The following is a 14,867-nucleotide window of genomic DNA, read 5'->3' as shown; positions in this document are numbered from 1 at the left end:
GAGGGTTTGGGACGTGAGTATTGGCAATGGATTTGAAAATTACTTCTCAGTTTCAAAATTCCAAGGACAAAAAGATGTAAAAAACCTGCTTTGAAGCAAGTCCTGTTTGATCATTATGGGTGCGTATTCAGACTGCTAGTAGCGTACTGAAATTGCAGTTTTCAAATTTTAGCTTTGAACACACTTAAGAGCTAGATAAAATAGCATTTACTTGCAGATGTTTAGAGGTAAAGCTATTTACAGTCTTAAAGGAGAACTTCATTCTGGGGAAGCAGGAGGGGCGAGGGACTCAGGCTTTGGGCTGTCTTTGCATTTTGAATTTGAAAAAACCCAACTTAAAACATAGCATAGCTTTTGTCAGCAGAAAGTTGCAGCAGCCTAATTAAATGTGGTCTCCTAAAATTATTCTATCCTGATGTAACTCTTGGGGACCAAACTTTGCTATGCAGGGAAGATAAACTATTTCTTGGATACTCTGGACACTAAGAGAATTTGAATAATCTGATCCCTTTTTAAGCAGTCTTTAAAATGAAAATGATTTTCAGTTACTGTCATGTACCTGATGACTGGTGTGTCCTGAAACCTATTGCTGGCTTTATAAATTGTCAGTGGAGACTTCTGATGGCTAGTGGTACAAGGGCAGTCAGTCTCTGAGACATGTACTTACATCTAGGGTTGCAGTGTTCAAAATGATTTCACTGTATTTAACAAGTGTAGCAGGTACCATTGCTTCCTGTAATGCCTGTGAGAATACTTTCTTTAGATTTCTAAGCAGTAGTTGGCCACTTGTCCCCAGGATTAGATTAAAAACAAATAATCAGAGGTTTCCATACTTAGATTCCTGGAGTGCTTGGAGTAGGAATGTAGAAAATGGGCAGAACAGAAGGAATCTGGAAAGAAGAGCAAATAATAATAAAAAAAAGTGTTTTTATTTGAGGGCTTCGTCTCCCTCTAAAAAGACTGGACAAAATTAATGCCACTTGATGAATGAGTGAGATTGAAAGACTGAAATTCAACACTCTTGAGAAATTCCTCTAGTTAAGCAGTACTAGTCTTTCCCACTGTGAATCTGAACACTAAAAATATCATTAGGCTAACCTAAACGAGACACTGAGAATCTGGTAGTTCATGAATAAAAAGCATAGTCTGAAAGTGTTTGAAAAAGAAGCTAGTGTTTCTTGGTGATGTTCTAATATCTTTGCTGGATTTCTCTGGCTGGTTTGGCTGAAAATACCCTTTCTAAACTTCAGTGAGCTGCTAGGTTTCTGTCATGGCAACAAACAAAGCAGACTAGTGTTGAGACTTTGTATTGTTTTGCAGCTTGGCAAAACCAAGTGATTTCTCTTGTTTTGGTCACATTTTAGTCCCCAGCATTAATGATAGCAAGCAAAAATCTTGCAGAAAAAAAAAAGCAGCAAAAGGTGGCAGAACTATTGTTTGAACAAGTAGTTTAGCTATGGCATTATCTGATGTCATTTCCAGGGTAGCGTGGCTTTTGTTGTGATGATGCTCTCTCCTGTGGGAGGCTTGAATCCGAACTTCTTACAACCTAGAGGAAAATTGGTTTGCATTTATTGTTTCATATTTCTTAGGGGTTTTCACATGCAGGGTTCGTGGCTGTGTCATTAGGATCTTAATGAGTATGACTTGCAAAACTAGTTTTGCTCATTCTTCATGAATCCTTTAATGCTCAGATCTCCCATGGACATGCTGTTTATTACTTTTGGAAGGTAAGTTCTAGCAACTGCAGCCAGATGGGTTGTTCTTCAGATTACCTTTTTTCACTGTTGCACTCTTAAAGATTGTGGGAATTTTGGTTTTAAGGAGTTGTCTTGATTTGAGAGCTTGTTAGGCCTGCATATGCAAGTGTAGAGGCCAGAGGTTAGTTGAACTGCTTAAAAATGTTTCTACGTGTTGTATTTACCAGTCATAAATAGTTTTTTTTGCAGTTTTTTAGCTTGTTTATTCTGCTTCTAAGAGGACATAAAATACTTTGTGCATTTGGATGTTGAGGGTGATAGCCTTGAGTAGAATTTCTAGTGAGAAGGTTGGGCCTCGCCCCCCTTAACTGAACGGGAAGTATACACATATGTGCATACACATGTACATGCGAACAGTGCTTAGTTTTTTCATGTTTACTAGAGCCTCTGAAAACCTGGCTGATTACCTTTAGTTTGGACAATGATACTTCCTTCTGTAATCTGTTTAAGCAAAGCACAGGTGGTGTTTTAATGGACAGCTATCTTAATACAATCACTGAGAGCTGTTTAATTTCACAGAAAAACTAGTTTTACATTTTGAAGACAGAGACTTCACTGTTCTATGAACATCATGAATTGTTTTCATCTTCAGAAATTAAAGATAAATTAAAACATGAAGCATGTTCTTTGGGAAGTTATCCTAAACAAACCACGTCTTTTGTATACCTTCCTTCAGTTTGACTCCTAGTAGCAAAGAAAGGATTTATAGGTAAAATAACCCGTGGAAAGAGAACAATACTGTTTGGAGGTATTTCCATTTTTTAGGATGCAGTTATATTGATTCATAATATTCTGACAGTGGCTTCATGCTCTGTGCTAGAAACACTCAGTTTCACTGTTAAGAGTACTGTTGATTTCTCAAAACAGTATTCTAGTTCTGAAGAATCATGATTGTTCATGGATCTTCAATAAGGTTGCCTATTAAATTTCCTTTTTAGGGACGCTAGTTGACTGCTGCAGGATGAGAGCTCTTTGCTACTATGAATGAATGTTTATACCGTTCAGAGCTGTTGCTCTTCTTGGTTCCTCCATGGGTCACTCAACACATGTTCTTAAAAGGGTCAAACTCACCTCCAAAGAATTGGGGAAAGTTTGACAGGTTAAAGTGGTTTCATTTTATGGTCCCGCCTTTTATAGGCGTCAGGAAAGGAAAATGACTTGTTTATGTAGTGCAGTCATCTTTCTGGAGTACAGGTTGTTTCTTAAGAAGGATAGAGAGATGTGTTGGTTGAAGCATGTGGTCAAGTAAACACAGTTTGGCATATTCTGCACCCAAAATGCTGAGTTCCACAGAAAATTGTAAAATGTCAAAATGTTAATCCCTGCAGTGAAAATACTCTGTTCATAGTGTTTCAGCGTGGTTTTGCTGAGTTTTTCTGGGAAATGACATAGAATGTTACTGAACTAATTTTTAACTTGAGGAAATAGCTTGAGTGCCTGAATCCTTACCAGCAGACCTTTTGAGCATGTTCCTTCTCAATTTGAATGTTGAAGCACTTTGACTATGAAGCATCACAAAATAGATAACGGAAGGCAGTGGTAAAGAAACTTTGTCTAGCATTGGAGCACTTAGTATTCCTGTTGTGTATCTACACAGGGAAGATTTTTGTTAGCAATGACTTTTTCAGGAGTCCTACTGTTGTTTATGAAGAAGTTTGTGAAGAAAATCAGGGTATTTTGGAGAGAAACTGTGTTCAGCCAAGGGTTTGCTTAATGAAACAGATGTGAGTAGTCAATCCTTATGTTTAAACAGGGAGCAGAGTTGTATACATCAGTCTTTTCTGTTGAAATACAGGATTGAAGGTGACAAGAGACCCTCACATAGATGTTTTGGTGTATTTGAGACTTTAGGGAATTAAATGCAGTATAAATGGTGAAAGAGAAATTTAGTTTTAATAACAAGTGTCTGTTGATACCTGGTGAATTTCAGTAGTTGATTCAGGCATGAAGGCCTGATACTGCTCTTTGTAAAGTTGATAGGATGAGGTGGTGGTGGTGGGTTGGAACGGGGGAAGGCAAAAAGTGGAAGTAATCACTCACTTAGTGGAAGTACAGAACACAGGTCAAAGTATGAATGGGCCCAGATAAAATCTGCCTGCTTTAGGATAAACTGAAAGGATAGAGCAAGATTCAGCAATTGTAAAATTGAATGCTTTCCAGTGTGTGTATGTGTATCTGTATTTACTCACTTGCCAAGCTGTGGACCAAACTTGTTCATAGTTGCTTTTTGGGTTTGGTGGGTTTTTTTGTGTTTGTTTTTGTTGTGGTGTGTGTGTGGGTTGTTTTTTTTTTTTTTTTTTTTTAATGATGTGACCCAGACCATTCATTATTCACTAACAGCAAGGGGTTGTTTTTTGGTTCATACGAAGTAAGTTATATTTGTTTCCCCCAGCTTTAGGGGCTTGAATGTGACAAGATAGACCTGTGATCCAGCTGCCAGATTCAAAAGATGCACAGCTTGCTTTCATCCTGTATCAGAGAGACCCCTTAGGAAGTGTCAGAGACTAGGCTAGATAAATTCTTTGATCACATTGTTTATGATCAATAAGATTCACTTGTAGACCTGATGCTTCTTTTCTTAGGGCTGATGAGTAAGTAACTTGTGATTTAAATGGAGGTTGGGCATCTAATCCTTTAGAAACTTAACCTCTGAAGGGTTATCCAGGCTCCACTTAAAACTGTAGTGAGGGCTGGAGAAAACGGCTGATTCATATTTGCCAGTTTAATGGCTGTACTTCTGTGCTCCTGGAATGTAACAAATATGTTTCTAGAACATTATCAGTATTATTGAATAAAAAAGAAAAATAGGATCTTTACTGGGGGGAATCTGAGAGTGTGTTTCTGGAATTTGAGCAAAGATGGAACTTTATTGTTAAAATGTAGCACTATCAAATTTGAATTGTGTTTAGCTGCCTTCAATGTGGCAAAAGTCTTAGCTTTGTCCAACCATTTTTGACTGTGGGTTGTTTTTATTTTAAACCAAGAAAAGGTTTTCACCCAAATTTGATCTGACCTGAAATACTTGGTGTTGTATGGACACAGTATACTGATAACATAAGACAAAGTTTTCATTAAGAAAGATCAAATAGGCTTCATTCTAAGCATGTATTTGGAGGTCAAAGCTACACTGCTACTAAAATCGCCACTGTCTTGTTAGCTGGAAAACTTTTGCCTTTTGAGAAACTGGCACATTACAGTGACTTGCTCATTTTCTTCCTTCACCATCTAAAGATTCAGAGTGGGAAGGAATATATGGTATGTGAAACATACAGATCTGTTGTGCTTTTGAGTAAGTTGGATAAACTGTCTGAATTTTGTGCATGTAATTGAATTATTAATATTCTATTTCTCTGAAGCTTTGCATGATTTAAAGATAGTTTTTTTTTCCTAATCTAGTAGACTTTTAGATTAGAAGAAGTCTATTCTAATCCTGCTCTTAGTCAAATTAACTCCCATACTTTGAAAGCGCATTAAATATGCCAGCTTCATATTTTATGGCTGTTTCTCAGTTGGATTTTGCTGTGAAGAACAGTTTTATTGTCATAACACTTAACCGATGCTTTTAAGTATCGGACCACTAAGTTACCTTACCACATCTGAACACTATGCTTTTGGAATTCTTTGGCAAAGATGATTCTGAGATTTTAACTCTAGCAGGAATGGGGAGTGAGAAGAGATGAGACAAAAAGTTCCAAGTTTTAATCTGTGAAGTATTAATATTGTCCAGGGTACTCTTCAATCTCTTTGTCTGCATATTTATATATCTACATATATCTGTCATACATAAGTCTATCAGAGTAACCATAGTTAATCAGCTAGTGCTTCATGACCATACAAGTATTGTGCAATTCTTTCTAACATGATTTTTTTGAAGTCCTGGATATATTTTTTTATTAACTCTAGTTCTCCTTTCTATTTTACTTCAGCCATATTTTATTCTTCATGCAAGTTGGATTCTTCTGCAAGATAAAATCCCCTTTGGTCTCCTGTTCCAATACAGCGATATTCCTTGTTAAAAACTTTTTTCATTTTGGTATTGTTTCCAGGACTTCATGTCATGTTAGTGACTGGAGTAGTCTCAGCCAAAGGAGGAAAGCAGGGAGGGTTTGGCCAGGAGAAAAGAAGCAGTGCTTTATTGACGGTCTTATGTAATGCCTGAATTGAGATGGGATTTAGCCCATACCAAGACAAGAACCTATTCTGTGGTTTGGTTGGTTTTGGTTTTTTGGTGTGTGGTGTTTTGGGTTTTTGTGGTTTTTTTTGTTTTTGTTTTTTTTAAAAAAAACCAAACAAAAAACATGTATGCTTCCTTCACCTATCAAAGTAAAAATGATTGTGTTCACACTTTGCAGTGGGGTGCAGAAGCTTACACTGGGCTTTGTGCTACTGCTGGCCATTGGCTTAGAGCTGGTTGTGTAGGACTGCAGACTGTGCTAGGGAGCTGGTACCCCTTACAGGGTACAAGGGGTCTGTTGTGGGACAGCTGGTAAGACTCCTGTTTGTTGACAGTACATTGAAGCAAGCTTTTGTTTTGGTTGTCTTGAGATTTGTGCTAGAGTTGGTAAATAAAGATCTTGTATAGCAATATTGTAGGTAAGCTACTTATGTGGGTCTGTGATATTAATTGGGTAACAGAAAAAATACAGAACGCTAGCTTAAACCACAGGTCCCTGAAAGCTAGTATCTCACAAGTATTGATGTTGACCCAAATGTCTTACCAGCCAAAGAATATATCTTATTTTAGCATGTTAAAATATTTTTTTCTGTGTTCTGTTTAATTTGTGTGCATGCTTTCTCTCTCTAAACAGATGGCTACTGGTATCATTCTTTGTGATGCCTATATAAGAGGGGAGTATAGGTGGTAACCTTGTGAAATGAAGCAGTTAACTATGCTTGCAAGTTTGAGTTCATCAGAATGTAACTCTCCCTAAGTACATCGGAGAGTAAAAAAGGAGTGAGGAGGTAGAAAAGCCTGTGTCTCTTGTATCTCCTGCAAGAAAACGTGATTAATAGTTTATTAAAAAAGACTTAGTTACACAGACTTGGTTTTGAAGTTTGTATTTTTGATGATTTCCTGCATTTCTGTCATGCAGTTTCCTTAGCGCATGATAAAAAATAAAAACAGCGTTTAGAAGTGTTCAGAACAGCTTGAGTGTTTTGAGTGCTTGGTAGTGTTCAGAAGATGGGATCTGAATCTCCCCACTCAGATTTTTTTTTTTTTTTTTTTTTTTATGTTTTGTAATGTAATGGCAAAGTGTGGTGGCAGTAACTACTGCCAGCTGCTTAATTCCGTACTAGACAGACTGGTAAATCAGATTGGTAGTCTGAACATGTAGCCACCTTTTCTGGGGCTGGTGGGAAGTATACTGTGAGATGTAACATTAATTGTATTGGAAGCAGAGCTGCTTGCTACCTGTTTATGTAAGAACTTCTTAAGCTATCTAGTTAGTGTGTTGTGACAAGTGTCTTGGGACACAAGAGGAATTAACTGAGGTCTTGTTGGCAGACCTACAATACATTCTTCTATCAGTTTTAGAATGGCATTAAATACTGGTTTTTTTTTAAAGTGTCAGAAGCAACAGATTATACTGAGTCATTAATACACCATGTACTGTAAAGTAACAGGTGAATCTGTTGCTTTTTTTCAGTTCGTAACTTACCTTTGAGAAAATATTACTATTGTATATTTAGGAAGTAATTACACTAAACAAGTTTATAGGAAAACAAATGATAATACATAACGCATAGCATTAATGATCAAATTCTGCTTATTTCTCCAAAGTCAAGCTAGTTCTCACCAGATTAATGACAAATTTATGTAAGATATGCTGCCACATGTCTTTGATTCTACTTATGGAAGCAAGTGGCTTTTTGCAGTGGGGCATGAGCACCTTCATTGCTTGTTGTAAGTAATTTTCTGCCCTTGTAAAGACCTCATTTTGAAAGTCAAGAACTTTTAAATCTCTTGATTTGAAACAATCCCTAGTACATTAAGCATCTTGCATAAAAATGGCATTTATATTCTTTGTGAATACAAAGTATTTAAATACTTGAGGATCTAAAACATACTAGGAAACTAAAAAAATTTTTGCATTGCACAAATTCATCCTTGTTGTATCCATTAAGAAAATGCTGTAGGAACAAAAGGCTCAGTGCAGTTCTGTAACTACTTTTTCCTCTGTGTGACAAAGCATTATCTCAGAAACAGCAATTACTAACTTGTTGCTTAGCCATCACATTTTCCTCAAATTCTGTACAGCTTCTTAAAACTTCCCAAAAATAGGGCTGAAAGAAATCTCAGTAGATCTAGGTTTATCTCCTCTCTTCTCCTCAGGCAAATTCAGCTGTGCTTGTGCTGTTCCTGAAGGGTGGCTTTAAGAACCGGTTAGACAAACTATCTCCAGTGCTGGAAGCTCCACAGCATGCCAAGCCAGCTGCAGTCCTTAGGATGAGAAAATTTTTCAGAGTTATCAGTCCTCAGTGTTACATGCTGAAATAAGTAACTTGGGAGTGAGGGGGCACTAAGCTGCTTTGGAAGAACTTCACGAGGGAAGGAAGAAAGTTGTAGTAAAGCAGTTGGTATGTTTTTAGTGGAGTTGCTTTGGCTGCTTGTTTTATGCATCATACCCAAGTTCAGTGTTCCCTCTTTCAATGCAGCCACACTTAGAATCAACTTGCAAACTTACCTTCCTCAGTTCTTTTTAAATTATTGTCTTTTTTTAGGCTAAATAACATCAACTATCTCTCTGCCCTTAACTCATGTTATTTAGACTTTCATCTGCTCTTGTTCTCTGGAGTCTCTGTACGTGATCTTTGTTCTTCATAGCTTGTTGCCCCAAATTAGTCATATTACTCAAGTTGAGCTCTATTGATGCATGAAGAGTAGGAGTGTTATTTCATCTGTCCTGCAAGCTGTGCTTTTGTTTATACATCTCAGTTTGTTGTCTTTGGTTTACAAGTTGAATTTGACTTTAGATCTACCAGTACTTTTCTGGTGAACTGTTACCTGAACAAATTATGCCTGTGTGCAGTGGATTATTCCTGCGTGTAAATATATATGTGTATGCATGTAAATATATATACACACATGCATATTTGCTGACACTCCTGTTTGAGTATGTTCTTTAAAAAAACTTCTTGAATCTCAGTTGTTAAAAGGCTAAAGTTCTGTCTTTGCTTTCAAAGAATTGCATGGCTTTTGAGTAACAGAGGAAGGCCACAGTGAACAAGAATATTTAACCAACCTGGCATGACAATCAGTTGGCTTTGTCTCGTATTGCCAAAACCAAGCAAGCAGCCTGATTTGGAAATCTCTGCAGATGAAGGAGCATGTAGGGAGATCTAATAATAAAAAGAGGAAAAACCTGCAATGTGGCTGTGCTTTTGGCTATTAGCCTTCTCTTATAGTGAGCATACCCAGTGCCTGATCTTCCTAAGCTGTAGAGACAGAATAAGGGGTAGAACAACTTCATTTTAGTCTTTATGCAGACAAGAGCAAAGACATGGAGGGAAATAATGGAAGATGTTTGCTTTAGTAAAATCTTAGTTGGCTGGACTTTTCCAAGCTTGCTCTGAGAAGCAGCTCCATCCAGAAGCTGTCCCATTGGATGAATACTTGTTACAATTCCCGTCTGCATTGTGCTACAAAGCAGAAGACTTAATGCTTTGTGATGCCATGTGTTGGATTCTGTGACCTCTGATGGACAAAACCTCCACTTGAAGAAGCAGAGCTTCAGAGACATGGGCCTAGGTGGAAGTGCATCTCTACGCACCTGTGTTCTCTTCCCTTTTCATTTTTGAACTGTAAGAGGATGCTGCAAAGAATAAAAAGATGTGATGGTGTGAATACCCTGGACTGTTCTTGTAGAGAGGTGTGTTTTTCTGATGCATTAACATTCTTTCTTCAAGTTGAGTCATGGTAAAATAAAGTCCGTATTTTTTTTCTGAAGACTGTAGCATCCTGATTTTTGGTGGTTTTGTCATTCCCAGAGACCTTACTTTCAGGATGTTTTGTTACACAGCGTCTATGTAATGACAGTACACTGAAAGTTAAGAGGAGAGGTTTTTATGAACAGTTTCTCAAATGTTCATTTTGAAACAACAATTTGTACAGTAGTCTGTGCTATACTCCATTAGGGTGGTGATATTTTTCTTTTTAAAAGAAGTGGTGTACTTGGTCAGCCTCTGAAAATACTTGTATTTTTGGCTTACTTTGGCATGTGTAATTGGCATAAACTGGGGGCTAAAAGTCCACGGGCTTCTACATTAAGTTGATGATATTACTGGCCCTCAAACTTTACTCTTAGTTCTTTGCTTGAAAATGTAGAAATATTTATCATTTTTTTTCCCCAGACGGTAACTGAGTACTGAGCCAGAGATATTTTCTGATTTAGGAAAGCAATTACAGCCCATTTAGACTCACTTTCTCACTGAATGCTAGAAATCGGGAGAAAACAGTTCAAGTGAGTGTTTGCTTATAAACAGTACTCGAAGGTTATTGGAGTTGCCCTCTTCCTGCATCTCTGTTGTGCATGGGCATCATAGCCTGGTGTTAGTCTCTGCAGGGGCATGAAACTTGGCCTTAGGTTACTCAAAAAGCATAAAGTAATTCCACTGTTTTTTCCTTCTACTACCAAATAGGTGAGAGTGTCTGTAATCTGTTTTCAAAAGTCAGAAGCCCTAAAGTAGAGATGAGACTTCAAGTATTTGGCTTAGAATGCAAGAAGTCAAGAATGCATATTTTGTGCCCCTTAAGCATGAATAAATTTTTTTCTTCTTTTGATGGTTCTCAGGGATATGTGGGGGTTTTCTTTGCTCCTTACCCTCCCACAGTGGTCAGTACCATTTCCATGTTCATTCTTTCCCTGTTTCAGTAGCAGTCTTAGCTCTTTGCGGTGTATCTTTTCAGATTCTTGGAGGTAAGCAATTGCCAGACTTAAAATGAGGAAATACTAGTTTTTCTTTCTGATAAGGCATGAAAGGAAGAGTCAGGAATTAAAGAATAATTGCCTACCATTACGTGTGGTATTTTTCTGTAAAATAACGAAATAATCCTTGTAAATTTTTCTATATTTGATGGCACTAAGTACAGAATTTATTTTGAAGCTTTCCTTACAGAGGTCATGATTTCTGCTTCTGGATCATTTACAAAGTTGTTGCCTTGATAGTTGTGGGGGTCAATATTTTAAGTACTACAGTCTCAACATAAGTAAAATAAATTTTTCAAGAGTGAGTTGGGGTTTCAATACTATTTTGTATAAGCAACCTCTTACTTGTTTCTCACTGTAGCCTGGATGCTTCCTTGAGACACAGGAATGTCAGAGCTGATGTCCAAAGCTCTGAATTTGGTGGAGTGTAGCTGCTTTGATTCTTGCTGGGGCACTCGGTAGATGATACCAATCCTTGCATATTCATTTAGCACTGTATACTGTCATTAGAATCCAGTTGAGTGTGCTGGTATGTTTGTGTTTGACAGGGTGTGAGTAGGTGACTGCCCATCAGTAGGGGAAATGTGCTGAGTCTGCCTTTTGAGCCCATGTCCATTTAAAAGCTAAACAAAGCCAGGCAAACAATTGAGCTTTTGGCTGACGTTTTTCCTTAGCTAATCATAGGAATACTGGCAAGCGTGATAGAGCTAGAAGAGCATTTGTTTTAAGTGTATAATGTACCTGAATACTTGCTGGTGCTGTGGCCCTGGAAAAGATGTTGTGGAAGGTGGTAATGAGGGAGGGAAGAGAAGGCTGGCAATGAAAAAGACATCAGGCATCCAAGTAATTCACTGTGATTTTGGTGTCATGACAAATCTTTCTGGGTGTGTATTTGCTGTCTTTTATCAATGTTGAGGGTGGAAATAAAACCCTTAAAAAAATCCCTGATTGGTCGTTAGAAAAAATTCAGAAATTAAATGATAAACCACTAGTTAACTGTAATATATACTACCTTCCATTTAATTCCAGAGAGGCACCAGAACAAATTTGTGTCCCGAGTAACAGATATTTATAAACTAGTGCTTAATCCCACCCTTGTCCTTTATAACTTGGATTAACGTTAGCATTGTCTTGAATATTCCTTTCAAATGCAAGACAGTACATTTTCTTACTATCAAAACAAGTCAGAAAGGAGGCCTTAGTTGCCATGGGTGAAAGTGCTTGTTTTTAATTTAAAAACAAAACAAAAATAACCCAAGCCCTAACAGTTAACTGGAACTGGTAGAATTAGCTGTTACTCTATGACTTGTTTAATAAAAATACCTGAGTTAGTGCAACAAGATCTGACAGTAGCTAGAACTAGTACATATATTGAGGGAAGACAGGCAGGGCACTGTGACTATTCTATAGGATGTAGAATTATTTTCTTAATATTTAAATGTAGACGCCTAGTAGATATTAGATCTTTACAGACTGAGAAAATCTAGAAAAAGAGTAGTTTGTGCTGTGGGGATCATCCCTGGGTTGACATGTGCCTTACAACAGTTGTAGTTACTGGGTTGCAACTGTCCCAAGGTTAAAGCAATTTCTTGATGAACAACAGTTTTTTCTGACTGTTTCCTATTGCAGTTCCTACTTAGTAGTCCCTGTGGATGTGGCTCAGGTTTTTGGAGGTTTGGCTGTTGTGTATTTTTTTGGGGGTGGTGGGGTGTGTGTGTGTTTGGTTTGGTTTTTCTGCTGGGCTGGTCTACATTTGCTCTTAACTCATAATGAACAGAAGCTTTTCTCCTCCAAAGCCATATACAAATGTCTGTTCTTGCATTTGATCTATCTTGCAAAACACAGATAGTTTGAACAAACATTTTGTAGGAATCTTTGTTGCCACACATTGAAAAGATCCAGTTTAGCTTATCTCTTTTGACTTACGCTTTTTCGTTTTTTTAAAAAAGCCATGTACCTTGAAGAAACTAAACTTACTTTTTCCAGCACAAAATCTTGGGGCTGAGGAAGATCTTCCTTTCTCCCCTCCTTTCTGTCTTACCTCTCCATCTTGTTGTCTTTTGAATATACTAGCTGAGCAGATGCCTTGGCCAGCAGGGATCCTGTGGAATTACAGAAGATAAACTAGCAGTTACGTGTCAATTGAAGCCTAGCTGTTAATGGAAGGTAGAGAGTAAGAACCCCTGTCCAGGGGTTCACATGTGTAATAGCTTTCAGCGCATACCAAGTATTTTGATTGGTTGTAGTATTTCATAGGTGTGAGGAATGTACTCATTAGGTTTTGAGCCAAGGCTTAATTCTTCCAAAGATACTTCAAAACCAAACAGACAAGAAAACCCTATCCAAACAAAACAGAAAAAAAAAATCCAAACAAAAAAAACACCAACTCCAGATAAACCGAAAAGGAGAGGATGAGTGAACTCTTCAGACCAGTCTATACAAGTTCAGCATTAATATCTGTTCATTTCATAATTGTGTTATATATTCACTACTCTGCTAGAGGAAATACGAATGCTTTCTTGTAGCTGAATATAATCCTTCAGGCTTTATGACGAACCACAAGCCCTCTCATATTCTCCCCTGAGCTTTAGTTTGCTTTAAAGCAATTCAGCCATCAAATTGCTGTTTAAACGATGCCTGTGACAAAACTGGCAATTTTTTTTTTTTTTTTTTTACTATATTGCTGCTTTTGTCCTAATTGTAGCTGATCCAAGAGGCAGGTATCTCTTCCAGACAAATATCTACAGTGAAATGGGTGAAAAAGCCATTTGATGAAGTACATCTTTAACTATGACATGGGAGCAATTCATGATGCTTCCATATTAACTACATGTAATACGTATTGGATCAAAGTGCATTTGGTTGAGTTACCAGCATGATTTTATGCGCATACATGATGAACGTGTCTGAAGGGCCTGGCTCCTGTAAGCAGTCAGCAGTGTTGAGAATAGTATCTGGAAACTTGTCACCTTGTAATAAGGCAAATATTTATTTGCTAGAGATTTAATAGAAACAAAAGCTTAACAAATGGAAAGATTTGGTTTCTTTAAAAATATTTGACTAGGAAACATAAAAATTTGGATATTCTTAATGAGTGGCATGAGGAGGGGGGAAAGGTGTGTGAGGTGGCTGAGGTGGTTTAGTGGCTATTTGCTGTCACCTTCAAGCAGGAATCTTCTGTTCTGGCCATGAAGTTTTCTCTTGCCAGTTCTGGTGGTGGCTAGAAAGACCCTTTGCTGATCAAATTCATCTTGCTGTGCTGGTGGAAAGCTCCCTCTTCTTTTTGCAGATGTGAGTGCAGTGGGGTTGGTGGGAGCGCCTGGGCAAACCCAGGGAAAGGAGGACCACCAAGTCATTTTTCTGGCAGTGGGCAAATGTTAGATTGGGACAGGAGAGCTTCTGTTATTTCATCTTTAGAAAAGGTAACTTGATTTCATACAAAGAGAGAAAATGGATGCCTAGTGAAAGCTTGAAAAAAATCAAACTGATAGAAAAAATTAGTTAAACTAGCAAAGTCTGTTATGGTCAGGAATTTAATTAAGATGGAGTATAAGGAGATAGTTATGGATAACTTTTCTGGTATTATTCTTTACTATTTGAACTCTCATATGGTAACTGTCACAAAGTTTAAAACTATCTTGTATTTTAGTATTTTAAACTAAAATAGGTATGGTATTCCATATCTGGCAAATATCCATGTTCTTTCTTGCATTCTGAAAACAAAGGAGATGGGTGGGTTGTTTTGGTGGAGAGGAATTGCATGAAATTGCAGACTATTTGGGGTAGATTGGGTTTTTGCTAGAAAGATCTGTGATCTAGGTAGAGTTGGGTTTTCATTGCTGAATTTGCTTATGAGACTTTCAAGCTTCAGTAAAAGTGGAATTTGCTGGCTAATGTTGTGATTACCTGACTAGGTAACCTGGTATTGAATTCTTCAGTATGAGACTACATTGAAATCTAATGGGGAAACTCTCAAAAGAAATGCAGATGTTAATGGGTATTGACTAGATAAACAAGAATTCCTGTTTGTGCTAAGTATAGAGAATGAGTTTTCAGATTTTAAGATAATCTGAGCACACTGATATAAAAGCAGATGATCCCAGAAAGGAACCCTTGTCATCAAAATGCTTCCAAAATAACAGTAAGAAGTAATTGTATATGGAGAAATACTTCCTTGCTT

At 37.5% G+C, this 14,867-nt stretch overlaps 1 protein-coding gene across 16 annotated transcripts in view; it reads left to right on the top strand.

Annotated features, from left to right (window-relative positions):
• ANKHD1 (ankyrin repeat and KH domain containing 1) overlaps positions 1 to 14,867 on the top strand; it is a 117,157-nt gene that overhangs the window by 15,812 nt on the left and 86,478 nt on the right. The window lies entirely within an intron of this gene.

This window comes from Falco punctatus (assembly GCF_963210335.1).
Source record: "Falco punctatus genome assembly, chromosome: 8".
In the NCBI taxonomy this organism is placed as follows: Eukaryota; Metazoa; Chordata; class Aves; order Falconiformes; family Falconidae; genus Falco; species Falco punctatus.
Note: the sequence above shows the minus strand (reverse complement) of the source record. Positions and strands in the feature narration are given on the sequence as shown.